This window comes from Dipodomys spectabilis, unplaced genomic scaffold (genome assembly GCF_019054845.1).
Source record: "Dipodomys spectabilis isolate Male_0828 unplaced genomic scaffold, ASM1905484v1 ptg000508l, whole genome shotgun sequence".
NCBI classification, from domain to species: Eukaryota; Metazoa; Chordata; class Mammalia; order Rodentia; family Heteromyidae; genus Dipodomys; species Dipodomys spectabilis.
In genome coordinates, this window is record NW_024871185.1 from 308,307 (window position 1) to 326,967 (window position 18,661).

At 36.8% G+C, this 18,661-nt stretch overlaps 1 non-coding gene across 1 annotated transcript; it reads left to right on the plus strand.

The window, feature by feature from the left end:
• The first annotated feature begins 13,981 nt into the window (after window positions 1-13,981).
• Window positions 13,982-14,088, plus strand: LOC122099281. Its single transcript, XR_006145899.1, has one exon. It is a non-coding gene; the product is annotated as a U6 spliceosomal RNA (small nuclear RNA).
• The last annotated feature ends 4,573 nt before the right edge of the window (window positions 14,089-18,661 follow it).

An 18,661-nucleotide genomic window follows, 5' to 3' on the forward strand; every position in this document is an offset into this window, starting at 1 on the left:
CTTAATCCAGAAGTTTATCACTCAATTGACAACCTCAGGCTTAACTTCTTCATTAGCAGTATTATATCTTTATACCTATATAATTTTCAAGTTATTAATTTTAGGAAATTTTATTTTTTAGTTTTTCATACCTCTTTCTATCTCTCCCCTCTTCTCATCCTATCTTTTTCTTCTCTCAATATAACTTCTTTAAACTTATATAATTTTTACATGTTTCATTTTTAAATTTAAATTTTTGTTTTTCCATTTTTTCTTGTTTTTTTGTTTGTTTGTTTTACTCACTCTCCTACCATTCTGTCAAATCCATTTCCCTCTCTGCGAATAGGATTTGGTTAAATTCACTCTTTTTTTTACCTCTTCACATCCCTCTAATCCTATTTTTCAACACATTTCTCCTTAAACCTAAAAATTTCTGGTTTGCCAAATGTATATTTGCTGTTTTTAGCCCATAAATCCATAGTTGTTTGATGTGGAATAGATCGTATCTGATGAACTAGATTGCATCTGCAGCCATTTTGGTACAGTACTTTGGTTGATGCTTGCCTTAAAACAGTGTTCTAGCACAAAATTGGTGTTACTTTCATACAAAATTGGCAGAACAAGCCAGAAAAACACAAGAAAAATGGCAGGTCCGGGTATCTCAAGTCCCACTCATGACATCTGGTAACAGAACAATTCATGAATAATCCAGAGGACAGTTCCTAAAGAGATCTACAAATACTACTGGTGAACATGGTGAATGAAAAGATTGAAAATCTGCAAAGGACTCAGTGTGAACATGATAAGGAGAGAGAGGAGGCAAAGCAAAGGTTAATACAGGAATCTCGTGAACATGAGGAAGCTACTCAAAGATTGATACAGGACTTGAGTGAACAGGTTTAGAACAGTCAAAGAGAAATTAAGGAATTGTGTGAACAGGCTGAGAATAGTCAAAGAGAAAGACAGGAATTGCATGAGGAGGCTGAGAACAGTCAAAGAGAACTACAGGAATTGTGTGAAGATGAGGAAGCTAATCAAAGAGTAATACAGGCATTGTGAGAGTGGGATGAGACTAGACAAAGATTAATAGAAGCATTCATGGAATCCACAAACAGACAGCTGAAGGAATTCACGGAGATCACAAATGGAATGCTGAATGGAGCCCGACAGAAGGAATGGGAATCCAAGGAAACATAGCCAATCAACTAAGTGATTTGAGAATAAACTCTGAACACCAAATTAAGGAAGTAAAAAAGTTTATACAAGATCTAAAACAAAGCTCCAACAATAAATTTGAAGCCATCAAAGCTGACCAATTAGAAGGAAAAGAAATAAAAACCAAAGTAGAAAGCCTTTACAGTAGATTTGATCATGTAGAAGATACAATCAAGGGGATTGAAGATAGCCTAGATATTATAGTGAAACAACATACAACTATGCAAGACAAATCCAAGTAATATAACAGATCTATTCAACATTTTGAAGACACCATCAAAAGTCCTAATCTGAGGATAATGGGTATAGAAGAGCCCATAGGGACAGAAGTTAATGGTTTAGGAAATTCATTTAACAGGATGCTAGCAGAGAACTTCCCAAACATGCAAAAAGTTAGGCCTTTTCAGATACAAGAAGATTTTAGAACCCCAAATAGACCAGACCATAACAGTACATGCCACCATGACATTAAAATCCGCAGAGGATCAATTCAGACCAAGGAAAAGATCCTTAAAGCTGTCAAGGAGAAAAGATCAACCACTTATAAATGGAAACCAATCAGAATAATCTCTGCTTTGTCAGCAGAGACAATTAAAGCAAGAAGAGCCTGGAATGATGTATACCATGCCCTAAAGACAAACAACTATCAACCAAGATACTGTACCCAGCTATACTCTCCTTCATAACCTAAGGTCAAATAATAATTTGCCATAGCAAAGAAAAGCTGACATAATATATCTCCACTAAGCCAGCCCTACAAAAGATACTTAAAGATTTCCTCACATAGAAAACCAACAAGACCACAATAAGAGCAAAGAAACCGCACAAAAAGTGAGAATCCATGAACCATAAGAAGAACACAGTTGCCTCAGCGCCCAAGAAGTTGGATAACATGGCAGGCACTCCCAAAAACCTCTCAGTCATATCTTTCAACATTAATGGGCTTAACTCTCCAATTAAGCCACATAGATTATCTAACTGGTTTACAAAGCAAGATTATTCTATCTGCTACCTTCAGGAGTCACACCTTGCCCATAAAAACAAACATATTTTGAAAGTGAAAGACTAGAACAAAATGTACCAAGCATTCTTTGTGGTGAGGTGGTATCACAATGTTGTTTTGATTTGCATTTCTTTTATGGCTAGGGAGGTTTAGCATTCCTTCATGTGTCTACTGGCCATCCTTCTTTCCTCTTCAGAGAAGATTCTCTTTAAGTCTTTCGCCCATTTATTTATTGTACAGTTGTTTCTTTGAGGATTTGTTGGGGATTTAATTTTTTGAGTTCCAGGTATATTTTAGATATGAGACCCTTGTTCATTGTATGGATAGTAAATATCTTCTCTCAATCGGTGGGCTTTCTATTGATCTTGATAGCTATATCCTTTGCCAAGAAGAAGCTCTGCAATTTCATGCAATCCAGTTTGTCCAACCTTTCATTGATTTGTTGTGTTTCTGGGTCTCTATTAAGAAAATTTCAACCTGTGCCAAGGAGACCTAGGGTTTGTCCTATTCCATCCTGTAATATTTTCAGAGTATCTGCTTGACTCCGAGGTCTTTGATCCATTTGGAGTTGATTCTGGTCAGGGTGATATATAAGGATATAGCTTTAGTTTTTTACAAGTGATTAACCAATTTTGCTACATCATTTACTGAAGAGGCTGTCTTTCTTCCATTTTATATTTTGACCTCCCTTATCTAAGATTAGATGGCTATAGGTCTGTGGGTTCATTTCTGGGTTTTCAATTCTGTTCCATTGGTCCTGAGGTCTGTTCTTGAGACATTACCAAGCTGTTTTGATTACTATAAATTTGTAGGAGGGTTTATAATTTGGTATTGATATTTCTCCAGCACTGTTCTTTCTGTTTTTGATCATTTTTGCTATTTGGGGTCTTTAATTGTTCCATATGAATTTTTGGATTTCCTCTACTATTTCCTTGAAGAATGAGATTGGAATATTGATAGGTATCGCATTGAATTTGTAGATAGTCTTGGGGAGTATTGCCATTTTCACGATGTTGATCTTTCCATTCAAAGAGCATGGGATGTTTTCCCACTTTCTAATATCCGTTTTCATTTCCTTTTTCAGATTTCTAAAGTTTTCATCATAGAGGCCCTTCACTTCTTTCGTTACTTTAATTCCTAGGCATTTGAGTTTTTGTGGGGTTATTACAAATGGAGTTGATTTCCTGATTCAGCCACACTTTTCTCATTGTTGGCATACAGAAAAACCATTGATTTTTGAGGGTTAATTTTATATCCTGTTATTTTGCCAAAGTTTTGAAGATGCTGGAGGGGATTTGAACAGAATGGAAAATTACTGCAATGTTTGTGGGAGTGTAAACTTGTTCATCTACTTTGGAAAATGCTATGGATATTCCTCAAAAGACTCCACATAGATCTCCCGTGTGACCCAGCAATCCTACTTTTGGGCATTTAAGAATATGATCACAAACAAGACCATACTAAAACTACCAGCACAACTATGTTTATTGAGCATTATTTATCATAGCTAAGATATGGAACCAACCCTGATGCTCCTCAGTAGATGAATGGATCAAGAAAATGTGGCATACATACACAATGGAATTCTATGCCTCCATCAGAAAGAATGGCATTGACTCATTTGTTAGGAAATAGAATGACTTGGAAAAATTATATTAAGTGAAGTAAGCCATTCCCAAAGAAATATAGGTCCCATGGTTTCCCTTATTTGCAATAACTAGTATATATGTGAGACAAACAGAAACTGTCAGACAACTTGACGTTAGGTTAAATGAACCACATGTTAAGGATTCAATTTTTTTAATTTCCTGTGATTGTTTCTAAGATGTTTATAAGATGATTTCTTTGTTGCTTTGTATGTATCTCCCCCAGAGTATAAGCCCTGCTTTCACTGTATTTGGTGTTGATATATTTTGTGGAGGGAAACGGAAAAAAAAAAAAGCAACTGTTTAAATAGGCTTACAGGTGGACCCATTACAATTATAAGATGAACAAGAGGTTATATTTATAAATGTACTTTACAACTTCAGTGGGGTGGGAGGTGGATGGGTTGGGATGGGGCGGTAGGGGCCTGTAGGGGTGGGTGTGTGGAAATGGGAAGGATTGTTATGGGGAAACAAAGGATGAGGCAACAATGCTTGATAAGAAATTTACTCACTATCTTGCCCATGTAATTGTCAACCCTCTGTATAATATTTTCATAATAAAACAAAACCAAACAAAACAAACAAAAAATCTACCAAGCAAATGGCCCCCATAAACAGGCGGATGTTACAATCCTAATATCTGAAAAAATTGACTGCAAATTAAAATTAGTCACAAGAGATTAAAAAAAAGTTTATTATATACTAATTAAGGGATTTCTCCTTCAGGAGGATATTATAATTCTGAATATCTATTCACCAAACAACGGAGAACCCAAATTTATGCAAGAAACACTACTTTCTCTCAAAGATCACATAGATACAAAGACATTAAATGTTGGGGGATTTAACACACTACTATCACTGCTAGATAGATCAACTCTTCAAAAACTCAATAGAGAAACTGCACATCTAAACAACTGCATAGATCAACTAGTTTTAACTGACATCTACTGAGTATTTCAACCAGCAGCATCAGAATACATGTTTTTCTCAGCAGCACATGGAACATTTTCCAAAATAGACCACATTCTACGTAACAAATCAAACTTGTCTAAATTCACAAATATTGAAGTAATACCTTGCATTCTTTTAGAATACAAGGGAATAAAATTAGAATTCCACACCAAAAGCCACCAAATACAGTCCTGTAACACATGGAGGCTGAACAACACACTGTTGAATCACCAGTGGGTCATGGAAGAGATGAGAAAGGTAATTAAAAAGTTCATGATATTCAACAAAAATGAGCACACAAATTACCAGCTCCTCTGGGACACAGCAAAGGCTGTACTCAGAGGCAAGTTTATAGCTCTGAGTTCCTACATCAACAAATTGGAGAGATCTGAAACCAACAACATCTGAACCACCTTGAAAAAGAGGAGCAAGATAAACGCCAATACAGTAGATGGAAAGAAATCATTAAAATTAAGTCAGAATTAAACAAATTAGCATCCAAATATGAAAACAGAAAGAACCAAAAAGATAAAGAATTGGTACTTTGAAAAATTAACAAATTTGACAGACCCTTAGCAAATCTTATGAGAAAAAGAAGAGAATACACTCAAATAAATAAACTCAGAGATGAGAATGGAAACATCACCACACAAACAACTAAGCTTCAGAACATTATAACAGAATGTTTCTCAAACCATTATACTAGTAAGTTAGAGAACCTGGCAGAAATGGACATTTTCCTAGCAAATATTGTAATGCTGAAAGTAAACCAAGATGAGTTAAACCAGCTTAACAGGCCCATATCAAGTATTGAAATAGAAACACTAATAAGAGACCTCCCATCTCAGAAAAACTCAGGACCAGATGGATTTACAGCGGAATTCTACAAGACCTTCATGTCAGAGCTCACACCAATACTCCTTCAAATCTTCAATGAAATTGAAGGAGAAAGTTCACTACCGAACTCATTCTATGAAGCCATCATAACCCTCATCCCCAAACCAGGCAGGGACTCATCAAAGAAAGAGAACTATAGACCCATTTCTTTGTTCTCTTTCTTTGATGAGTATTGATGCAAAACTTCTCAACAAAATTTTGGCCAATTGACTTGAACAATTCATCCCAAAAATCATACACCAGCATCAAACAGGATTCATTTCAGGGATGCAAAGTTGGTTCAATATAACCAAATAATCTGGTATAATTCATCACATCACAAACAGCAAGGATAAGAACCACATGGTTATCTCAATAGTTGCAGAAAAAGCATTTGACAAGATCCAACATCACTTTGTGATGAGGGTTCTGGAAAAATTAGGAATCCAGAGAACATTCCTCAATAGAATAAAGGCTGTATGTGACAAAAACCTACAGCCAGCATAAAATTTAATGGTGAAAAACTAAAGCCATTTCCTCTTAACTCAGGAACAAGACAAGGATGTCCACTCTCTCCACTTCTCTTCAATTTAGTATTAGAATGACTAGCTACAGCAACAAGAAAAGAGGCAAATATAAAAATGATCCAAATAGGGAAAGATGAAATAAAACTCTTCCTCTTTGCAGATGACATTAGCTTGTGTTTAATGAATACCACAGTCTCCACTCCCAAATAACTCAAGCTGACTCTAAACTTTGGCAATGTAACATGGTATAAAATTAACCCTCAAAAATTCAATGGCTTTTCTCTATGCCAACAATGAGAAAAGTGTGGCTGAAATCAAGAAAGCAACTCCATTTGTAATAGCCCCACAACAATAAAATACCTAGGAATTAACTTAACCAAAGAAGCTAAGGATCTCTGTGATGAAAACTTTAAAAACTTGAAAAAGGAAATCAAAACATAAATTCGATAGTGGAAAAATCTCCCATGTCCCTGGATTGGAAGGATAAACATCGTGAAAATGGCAATACTTCCCAAGGCTATCTACTAATTCAATGCAATACCTATTGATATTCCTACCAGATGCTTCAAGGAAATAGAAGACGCAATGCAAAAATTCATACGGAACGATTAAAGGACCCAAATAGCAAAAACAATCCTTAACAGAAAGAACAGTGCTGGAAGAATATCAATACCAAATTTCAAACTCTACTACGAAGCTATAATATTCAAAACAACTTGTTACGGGCACAAGAACTGACCTCAGGACCAATGGAATAGAATTGAAAACCCAGAAATGAATCCACAGACCTGTAACACTGTAATCTTCAATGAAGAAGCTAAAAACTATAATGGAAGAAAGACAGCCTCTTCAGTAAATGGTGCTTGCAAAATTGGTAAATTACTTGTAGAAAACGAAATCTATATCCTTATATATCACCCTGCACCAGAATCATCTCCAAATTGATCAAATACCTCGGAGTCAAAGCAGACACTCTGAAAACTTTAAAGAATGGAGTAAGAGAAACCCTAGGTCTCCTTTGCATAGACCAATATTTTCTTTAAAGATACCCAGAAACAGAACAAAACAAAGAAAGGATGGACAAATGGGATTGCAATAAATTGCATAACTTCTGCATGTCAAACACATAGCTAGCAAGATCAATAGAAAGCCCATGGATTGGGAGATTTTCACTAGCCATACAAAGAACAAGGGCCTCATATCTAAAGTATACCTGGATCTCAAAAACATTAAATCCCCCAACAACAAATCCTCAAAGAAACAACTTCCCAATAAATCAGTGGACTAAAGACTTAAAGAGAAACTTCTGTGAATAGGAAAGAACTATGGCCAGTAGACACATGAAGAAACACACAACCTTCTTAGCCAGAAAAGAAATGCAAATCAAAACCACATCGTGATACCTCCTCACCCCAGATACAATGGCTATAATCAAGATCTCTAATAACAACAGATGCTAGAAGGGATGAGGACAGAAGGGAACCTTACTGCATTGTTGGTGGGAGTGTAAACTTGTTCAGCCACTTTGGAAATTAGTATGGAGACTTCTCAAAGACTTTACATAGAGCTATCCAATGACTCAGCCATCAGACTTTTGGGCATTTACCCAAGAGATCACAAACAAAACCATACTATAGCTACCATCATAACTATGTTTATTGCAGCATTATTTACCATAGCTAAGATATTGAATCAAACAAAATGCCCCTCAGTAGATGAATGGATCAAGAAAATGTGGACTATTTCCCCAATGGAATTCTATGCTTCCATCAGTAATAATGACATTGCCACATTTGTTAGGAAACACAAAGTATCGGAAAAAGTATATTAGATGAAGTAATCCGAGCCCAAAGAAACATAGTTCCCTTGGTTTCCCTTACTTGCAATCCCTAGTATATGTCTGAGACAAGCGGAAACATTCAGATAAGTTGATGTTTGGCGAAATGTACCCCAAAGTAAGGATTCAAATGTTTTTCTTTCTTATGATTGTTTCTAACAAATTTATAAGATGATTTCTTTCTTGCTTTGTATGTCCCTTCCACAAGGTATAACCCCTGCTTTCACTGTATTTTATGTTGGTATAATTTGTGAAGGGGAAGGGAAAAAACAAATGTGGACTCATTGCAGCAATGAGATGTACAAGATTTATGTCGAAAAACGAACTTTACAACTTTGGCTGGGGGGGGATTAAAGGGGAGGGGGAGGGGGGATGGGAAGGAATGGGAAGGGGAAACAAAGGAGGAGGCAAAAAAGCTTGATGAGAAATATACTCATTCCCTTGCACATGTAATTGGACCCACTGTTTACTATATTTTCACAATAAAAATTATCTGAAAAAATTGTATGAATGGATAGTGCATATGATTTTATTTTTCATTACAAACATAGAATGTAGTAAAAATTTTCATAGCAATTACACTGCACTAGGTTGAGGTCATATTCAAATGTAAATAATATACTGTGTTCATGTACAGAATTTGAGCATGAAAAATTTTAATATGCCTGTGGTCCTAAAACCAATACCTTACTGATATTGTGTGACAAATACAATTTCCTATAAGTACAGAAATTTTCCTTGTATCTTTTTAATACATATTTTTATTGTAAATATCCTGTGCACAGGGTTTAGAGTTACATAAATAAGGTAATGAGTACATTTCTTACTGAGCATTTTTATCCTCTCCTTGTTTTTTCCCATACAGTCCCTTCCCTCCACACCCCCCATCCCTTCCCTCCACCCCCCCCCCCCCCCCCGCATCTGATAGAATGTCTTGTACATCTCATTGTTACAATGGGTCACCTTGTATCCATTCCTTGTATCTTTTTTTTTGCTCATTTTCACAATATTTATTTACTTATTTTGTCCGGTGTGGGCCTGAACTCTGGGCCTGGGCGCTATCCCTCGGCTCTTCAGCTCAAGGTGAGTGCTCTACCACTTGAGCCACAGCACCACTTCTGGTTTTCTGGTGGTTCATTGGAGGTAAGAGTCTCACGGACTTTCCTACCAGGGCTGGCTTTGCACCGTGATCCTCACATCTCAGCCTCCTGAGTAGCTAGGATGACAGGCCTGAGCTACCAGTGCCCAGTTGTTGCCTTGTCATTTTAAATGATGTTTGAAGGAAGGGAAGGGAGGACCGAGAAAGCTTTTGGTTCATCAACCACTACATTGATATTCATCTAAGATCAGTCCAACCCACAATGGCCGACACTGTTGTTCTGTCTTGCTTGGGTGTCTACCTATATAACTCAGTTCCACAGTAATAGAACCATTTCCTGTGGCCTTCCATAGCAAACACTCTGCATCTCAGATGCATCCGTGTAGTCAAAGCCTACATGAGAGAGCAAGTTTTCTGAGGAACTTCCAACGACGCTCCTGGGGTTGAGCTTGTGAATGCCCGGCCTCTGCACTTGTTCTTTCTAGATTCTTTCAGTCTCTGCTGCTCCTTTCGGGGATAAGGACTGGGGCTATGGCAGGTGGGTGACACACTTGGATCCCCGAAGACTTATGATCAGCATAGAGCATCCTTAGAATTGTTGGCGGGCTGCTGGTGACTGTTTACCTGAAAGGAAGAATGGTTCGGTGTTCTCGAAAGTCATCACCCCTGGCAGGAGAATGTCATGGAAGTGGTGCCCAGGCCCAAGGACAGAGCCCTAGCTCTGCTCTTGAGTTCAACTCAGAGTTTTTTTTTCCCTCCTAGTTCTTTAAGTCTGCGGGAGCCTTTACTTGAGGAAAATGCCAGAGAAGGGGAGCGTCTCAGCTTTCCAAAGTAGGACTTCACAAGAGGCGTGAATTCCCTGAGCAATGAAGTAGGGCAGAAACATGCATTCCTTGTGTGTCCATCAGGAGTCAGGACGGTTCCAAGTGCAATGTACAGGGACTCACCGACAGAAGGACAGAAGGACAGAATGATGGAGCGGGACCCTGAGTGGCAGCAAACCCGGTGGGTCTGTGTAGTGTGGGTCAGGGCGGGGGCAGTATATTGCTCAGGTCAGAAGTGACTTCATCCGGTGGGTGCCAGTGGCTCACGCCTGTAATCCTGAAGAGGCTGAGTTCTGTGGATCACGGTTCAAAGCCAGCCCAGGCAGGAGAGTCCATGAGACTCTTATCTCCAATGAACCACCAGAAAACTGGAAGTGGAGCTGTGGCTCAAGTCGTAGAGTGCTTGTCTTGAGCTGAAGAGCTGAGGGACAGTGCCCAGGTCCAGAGTTCAAGTCCCAAGATTGGGGGAAAAAAAAAAAAACCAAAACAGAAGTGACTTTATCCAAGCCAGAATGCACCTAGTTGGTCCAAGATGTGAGGTTCCGTCTCAGCCCTGGGGCCGCTGGTCTTGTCAGGAAGCTGCATCTGCTAGGGATGCAGTGGAGATGGCGGCGGGCCTGGGCCTTGGGGCCCTCTGGTCTCTCGGGTGGGAGGAAGCCTCTCCAGGCGTGGAGGACTCAGCCCAGCCGCTGCTCAGGGTGGGCGGGGCGCTCTCGGATCCTCTGTGTCTGAGCACAGCAGGCAGCTGTGGGGCGTCCTGGTGTCATTCCTTGTATCTTAAATGAAGAAATGCTGGCTTGATTTATGCTGATTCTACTTGTATAGATACACCTAAAATCACTCGCCAAGTCCAAGAGCACATAAATCATATGCACATCACTTTTTTTCATTTTGTTATAATTGTGTTATACACATTTATTGACAGGTTACAAATTATTCTCAAATTTTATTGCATTAAAATACTTTCTTTTTTTTTCTTATTTTCTTAGCTAGGAAATCAGCAAGACCTCAGTAAGTATTCCTCACATAGGACTTTTCAAATGGGTTGGTGAAATGTTGAGCTGAGCTCCCATCTTCTGAGGACTCACACTTCTGCTTAGGAATTGATGCTGGCTGTTGGAAAAGAGCTCAAGGAAGAATGTCATTTAAAGCCTTATAACTTCATTCTGCACCAGGGTATTTTCTTGCTACTTTGTTTGTTGAGAGTGTCTACAAGAACAAGCATTCCCTGGGGAGCAGGGAGATGCCATATGAGGTTTTCTTACTGAGATTTCTGAGTGAATTGCTATCACTTGTACTGCATTTTGCAAATCAAATCTGTCAAAACCGTTTTAAGAGATAAGAGGAGTGGTAAAGGAACTTATAGAGATAAATACTTCTTCAACATATTTGGTTCCAAGCATTCTGTCTAAGGCATATTCAACAACTAGTGAAACTTGTGTTGTCTGTAGCTATGTGTCCTTCTCTATGTGTGCATTTATACATGTGTATAGGTATGTGTGTATTTTTGTGTACAGTAACATGCATGTCTACATATAGACGGGCATATACACACATATATTCATATACAAATAAATATACATATATAAATATATGTGCATATATATATATATATATATATATATATATCAGTTGTTCATTGATTCAATCTAGAGTTCCCAGCATATTGCCATTCTCACAAAGTGTACATGGTAAACTGCTCTGAGGATATTTGTTGTATGATAGGCATCTTTTGTACTCACTTCCCCCATTAACCTTGTTTTTCATCCCTGAATATCTTCTGTCTACTTTCCATAGGTTAGCATTGTTTTCATTATATGTATTCACTGATAATAGAAGAAAAAATTTGTTTGTAAAAGAAAAAGAACTTTTAGGTCAGAGATTAAAAGTATCCTAACGTCTCAATGATTCCTTTGAGATAAAATTTGTAATAGTAGTAAAAGTGAAAAGGAATTCCTAGATCTGTTGTTTTGCCAGTTAGAATAGGAAAGAATAACATCATGTCACTGTAATAACTCTTAAAGAATGCAAGGGTAACTGATGGTCGCTATCATGTTTCCACAACACCAGTGGATTCTGAAGGATAACAGTAGACCAGCAGAAATTCTAATTACCAGACATGGAGCATGAAAGAAAAGGAGAGGAAATGAGACAGTGAAAGAGAAAGAGAAATATCACAATACTGAAAGTGCATAACAGATAAACAAGAGCTGTATGAGAATATTCATACTGCTATCTTTAGACTCTACATCTACATTTGGAGGTATTTAATGTATGATAACCCATCAACATGAAATATAAAGTTATTTTGATAAAAATAAAAATGATTCAGAAGAAATTATAAATGCAAAAACAATCTTCACAGAAGCAAATTCTCAGAAATATTTCATCACTTTGAAAAGGATAAAGTGGCTGAAGTTAGTAGTATGACAATTCACAAAGACATAAAAGATATTAATATATTTCATTATATATCCCAAAGAAGAAAGCAATTATTGTTTAGATGATTTTTTAAAACACAGTCTCTCAGGTGTTGGGAAGGTGGCTCAGTAGTAGAGTGCCTGCCTTGCGTGCACTGGGTTTGATTCCTCAGCATGACATAAGCAGAAAAAGATGGAAGAGTGTTGTGGCTCAAGTGGTAGCGCTAGCTTGGAGCTGAGGGAGAGCACCTAGGACCCAGAGTTCAAGCCCCATGACCAGAAAAATCAAAATATAAAACAAAACACGGTCTCTCACTTTTGTGGCCTCAACTCTGTAATACCACTGCTTCAGCCTAGGGCTAAGGTTTTAGGTGTGGATATTTATCAACACTCCTGATTCAGACTCTACTTAATCATTTTTTAAATACATATTTTGTTCTTAATTTTCCTCTTTGTAAATTCACATGCTCTATAAAAAATGGTTTGGCCATCCCAGTAACCTTCTCAATGTACCTCCTAATGACGACTTTCAAAAAGTTGTATTATACTACAAGGAAAACAATGCTATAAATAAGGAAAACCAATAACAAAATATTAATGATTAAAATAAAAACTAAAATAATTATCAGTGTTTTCAGTATTTGAAGGGTATTACCTATTAGATTTTACTATTTTCTCATATCCCTGTACATTTAAAACAGGTTAAGGTTATGATATTCAACAAGAGGTTTTTAGGTTATGAGTAATCTTTAAAGTTACCCACTAAGATTACTATTTAAGTCTCATCTAATCATTTGTATATGTCTTATATCATCATTTGTTCCTCGCTAACATATAAAATAAGGAAGCCAGGGGCTGGGAAGGTAGCTCAGGGGTAGAGAGCTTGCCTTGCATGCTTGAGGCCCTGGGTTCGATTCCTCAGCACCACATAAGCAAAAAAAAAAAAACCCAGAAGTGGCGCTGTGGCTCAAGTGGTAAAGTGCTAGCCTTGAGCTGAAGAGCTGAGGGAGAGCGCCCAGGCCCATAGTTCAGGCCCCCGACCGGACCCCCAAAAAATTTTTAAACATAAAATAAAATAAGGAAGCCCTATAGTTTTAACAGAAACTTTGTAGTTAATAAAGTCTTAACTCTTTATATTCTGCTTCTTTACACAAAGACTTGGCGACTTCTCATTAGTAATGTTCATATAAACTCTGAAATATACATACATAGTAGCATATGTCTGTTACCACAAATCTTAATTACTTTAACGAAAAGTTTTATTACCTGCCAAACAGTCCTTGTTTTAGCATATATAAGCAAATTCCCAAAATATATTTAAACCATTAAAACTTTTAACTAAACTTAACACTTGCTGCAGTGTTCATTATGACAGGTGCCTTGTATAGAATAATTGAATTCCTCCTCCTACACATCTCTTGAACAACAAATATCTGGAATTATTTTGTTTTTGACCTGTCCATCTTGATTTTATTCTTAAATATGTGCTTATGTAAGAAGTATATGGCTCTAAAATTTCATGAAAATTCTTTTAAACTTACTTTTTGTTGAATTGTCTAGTTTAAGAAAATCAATTACACTTTATATATAAAACATGTTCTATGTTCCATTCAGCATCACTTACTCTAACATTGGAACGATACAGAGAAGATTTGAATGGCCCCTGTGCAAGGATGACAGGCAAATTCCTGTACCATTCCATACTTTTACAACAACAGATGCTGGAGGGGATGTGGCCACAAGTTAACTGTACTGCACTCTTGGTGGGAGTGTCAACTTGTTCAACCACTTTGGAAAGTAGTATGGAGGTTCCTCAAAAGACTTCACATAGAACTCCCCTAAGACACAGCAATCCCACTTTTGGGCATTTACCCAAAAGATCACAAACAAGACGGCACTAAAACTACCATCACAATTATATTTATTGCAGCATTGTTTAAGATAGCTAAGATACAGGACCAACCCCTATGCCCCTCATCAGATAAATAGATCAAGAAAATGTGCTATTTATACCAATGAAATTCTATGCCTCCATGAGAAAGTATGGCATCACCCAATTTGTTAGAAAATGGAAAGACTTTGAAAAAAATTATTAAGTGATGTAAGCCAAGTCCAAAGAAACATAGGTCACAGGGTTTCCCTAATTTTTAATAACTAATATATCTGGGATAAGTAGAAAAGGTCAAAATCTATGCACATATGACCAGATAAGATGTTGTTAAGGGAAATGAACCCCCAAATAGGAACACAACTGTTTTTTCTTTCTTGCTTGCTATTGTTCTAATGTACTTATAATAGGCTATGTGATTTTTTTTTGTTTCTTTATATGTTTCTCCCCCATGCTATAACCCCTGTTTTCACTGTATTTGAATTTGGTGTGCCCACCTCTTGTACATACGCTCCTGTAATTTGGGGAGGGGAAGGAAAAAAACAAAATGCTGAAATAGGGATTCGGGTTGACCCATTGTAACAATGAGATGCACAAGACACTATGTTGAAAACTGACCTTTACAATTTAGGCAGGGGAAGTGGGGAGGGGAGTGTACTTGTAGAGGTGGGAGAGAAAGGACGGTAGAGGGAAAATAAAGGAGGAGGTAACAAAGCTTGTTAGGAAATGTACTCATTACTTGCTCATGTAAATGTGACCTCTGTGTACAGTATTTTTAAAATAAAAAACATGAAAATGTTCTGAGATGAAAGAGTTTATTTCCTTTATTTTACTCATATAATATGGCTAACAAAGAAATTAATGCAAAACACTGGTATGAAGGTATTTTGAATGAATGTGTGTGTGTGCACGTGCACGTGTTCTCATGCACTTGCATGTATGTTGGTGTGCTCACAGTTTGAAAAAAGGGCGTCAAAGTCTTGCTAGGCCTGCTCTCTAGATTGGTGAGCTACTATATGAGCTACATCTCCATTCCTGGCCCTTTGCTAACATTAAAATTTTTGAAAAATAATCTCGTGAATTTATTTTGTCCTGATTGGCTTCCACTGTTATCCACAGATCTCTGGATCCTGAGTAAATATGCCAAGTAGTTAGGATTACAGGTGTGACCAACCAGCACAAGGCTTTCAGAATAATTTTAAAAGTGGAAGAAAGTTTACTTCACGGGGGCTTGTTTTATCATCTCCTACTTATAAAGCATTTTGGAGTGATTAGTTGTGATTTTTTTTTCATTTTTTGGATTCTTAAGAAAGTGATGATATTTAAAAATTTAGTACTTTTTAAAATGGAACCTGGAAAAATGGGACAGAATATATTTGTCTCTCTTATAAGCTCAGCTCTGTGCATGATAACCCAATGTCACCAACACAGTCTGTGCTGAAGACAAAATGTAACAGAAAACAATCACCACTGCCAATAATTGCTATGGTATTATTTCTTGGACAATATGAACATTGAATAGAGAGTATAAGAGAATGGAGAGATTTTACCTACCTTTTGTGTATTGCTGAAAGACTTTTGGAAACTTTGACTCATTTCCTTCCTCACAGTGTGTGCTTGGGCCATGCACTTATTGCCTTTAATTACAATTTTTCCCAACACTAAAATGGCAATAACATTAGCATTATAGAAAATGTTATCTTAAGAATTAAGGAAATTAAAACTTGTGAAATACTTAACATAAATTTCCATGAATGAGTTTTAAGTTTAGCCAGCAGTTTTTTTAAAATACTAAAAAGAATGCGATAAGTATTACAGAAATCATTGCATATAGTGAGCAAACAGAAGTAATGTTATCTATTGACCATGCTCTTCTTCCAAGGAAGCCAGGTGGATTATTTCTCATGCTGTAAATCAAACTTGTTATCTTATGTCTTGATAGTGTAAAAATATCAGGACAAAATAATGAAGGAATGTTGTAGACTTAGACTGAGGTGAAGTCCATATGAAAATGTGCAAAACTGATAAAACATAAAAGTATCTGAGCATTATATTGTGTTTTACATCATTTAAGTTACATTGCAAAGGTAAGTAAGACCTAGAAGAATGGATTCTCTTTTTGATGTCCTATCATAGGTCCTTGGATGAACTCTTTCCTCATTCTTGTAAAGACATCATCAGATGAGAGGAACTATATTATTTTTGTTTGCTTCCGTACATTTATTCTTCATTTGAAATCTGAACTACTTGAGACTGAAAGAAAATAAGGAAATTAGACCCGCAGTCTTTGGAAAGAACAATCAATGTGAAATAAATAAAATGCATACAACCTTGTAAGAGGTCTGACTAAAGTGAGTTATATAGCCTCAAGCATAAACAGAAAATGATTAAGCAATATCATGTTATTTAAAATGGAAAATGTTAGGAGTTGCTTAATATTGTTCCTTTCTAATACCTTGAATTAATTATTGATTTTGTATAGAAATATTAAAGATGAGATTAAAAAGAAACTTGATTAAAAGTGGACAAAAGTTCTGAATAGACATGCTCTCCTTAAAGCCCTGAAAATTTCCAGTGGGTTTACAAAGTTCCTTAATACCACTTCTATGCTGGTTTAATTCTTTTTCAGCAGGTCATTAGAGAAATGTAATTCAAAATTACTATGATACTACTTCATAATTATTGTAACTTTTATCAAAAAATCAAAGGAATCGGGTGTGGTGGTAAAGGCTTTTAATTCCAAGCATATAGGAGGTTGGATTTAAGTCTAAGGCCAGTCTGGAGTACTGAAGATAATAAAAACCTGCCCTTTATTACCTTATAATAAAGGTAATAATGCTGAGAGTGTGGAGAAAAGGAAATTTTCTACACATTTCAACAAAATGCAGGTTAGTATTCTCCTTGTAGAAAGTAATATGCAGCTTTCTAAAAACTTCAAAGTTGAAATATCATCTGCCCCACCAATCATGTGATTATTTCTCTATGAGTAACTCAAATATATCTGCAGTTCATTGTACTCATCATTCACAGTAACAGCCAAGATATAAATCGAAGTTCAGTGTTCAACTACAGACTAATAAAGCAACTGTGGTACAAATATCTTTTTCTGTTTCATCCTTAAAATAGCAAGAGACTTCTCCCATTAGCCACAACTTACAATGACCGGAAAGATGTATTCTAAATGAAGAAAAATATTGTCTTCTGATCTTTGTAAACACACACACACGCACACAGAAACACATACACACACACACACACACACATCCACATACACACACACAAACCAACATCAAACATTAAGAGAGAAATTTTTAAAAAGTAAACCAACGTGGAATTGCTGGGGCATTTAGGTCACAATGTAGAAGATAGTAGATTTACAGGATGAACCGGTATAGAGTTGTAATGTACAACATGAGGATACAGGGGACAACACTGGCCTTACATGGTTTCCCTTATTTGCAATATCTAGTATATGTCTGAGTCAAGCAGGAAAGGTCAGATAAGGTGATGTTAGGGAAATGAACCCTACGATATATATTCAATTTTTTTTCTTTCATGCGATTGTTTCTAACACATTTATAAGACTAGTTATTTGTTGCTTTGTATGTCCCTCCCCCACAGTATAACCCCTGCTTTCACTGTATTTGATGTCGGTATAATTTGTGGAGGAGAAGGGGAAAAACAAATCGTTTAAATAGGGAAACAGGTGGACCCATTGCAACAATGAAATATACAAGTCGTTATGTCGAAAACAAACTTTACAATTTTGGTGGGGGGGGGGAAGGGAGGAGGTTTAGGTGGGGGGCAGGGGGAGGTTCAAAAGGGATAGGAAGGAGAAACAAAGGAGGAGGCTACAATCCTTGTTAAGAAATGTCCTCATTATCTTGTCCATGTAATTGTAACCCCTCTGTACAGTATTTTCACAAAAAAAAAAAAAATAGAATGAAGCTAAGTAAGTAGGAGTTGTTCTTCTGAGTAGGGGTTGCTCTTTTTGTTGTGCTTCCTTCAGTAATGGATAAGATGAACATAATTCTTTAAATATACCTGCCTGTTTGCAGAAATAATAACAAACACTATACCAATAATGTTGCATGCTCAATATAGAACAAAATGTCAAATTAAAATACATGATATTATCCTTGGTGTAAACTAATTATTGCAAATAATGGAAACCATGGGACCTATGTTTCTTTGTCCAGTTTACTTCACTTAATATGATTTTTTCCAAGATCTTCCATTTCCTTAAAAATGAAATGGTACCTTTCTTTCTGATGAAAACATAGTATTTCATGTATGTATATCTCTTTGTTGTGTGTGTGTGTGTGTGTGTGTGTGTGTGTGTGTATGTGTGTGTGTGTTTCACTTTCTTGATCCATTCATTTACTGAGGGGCA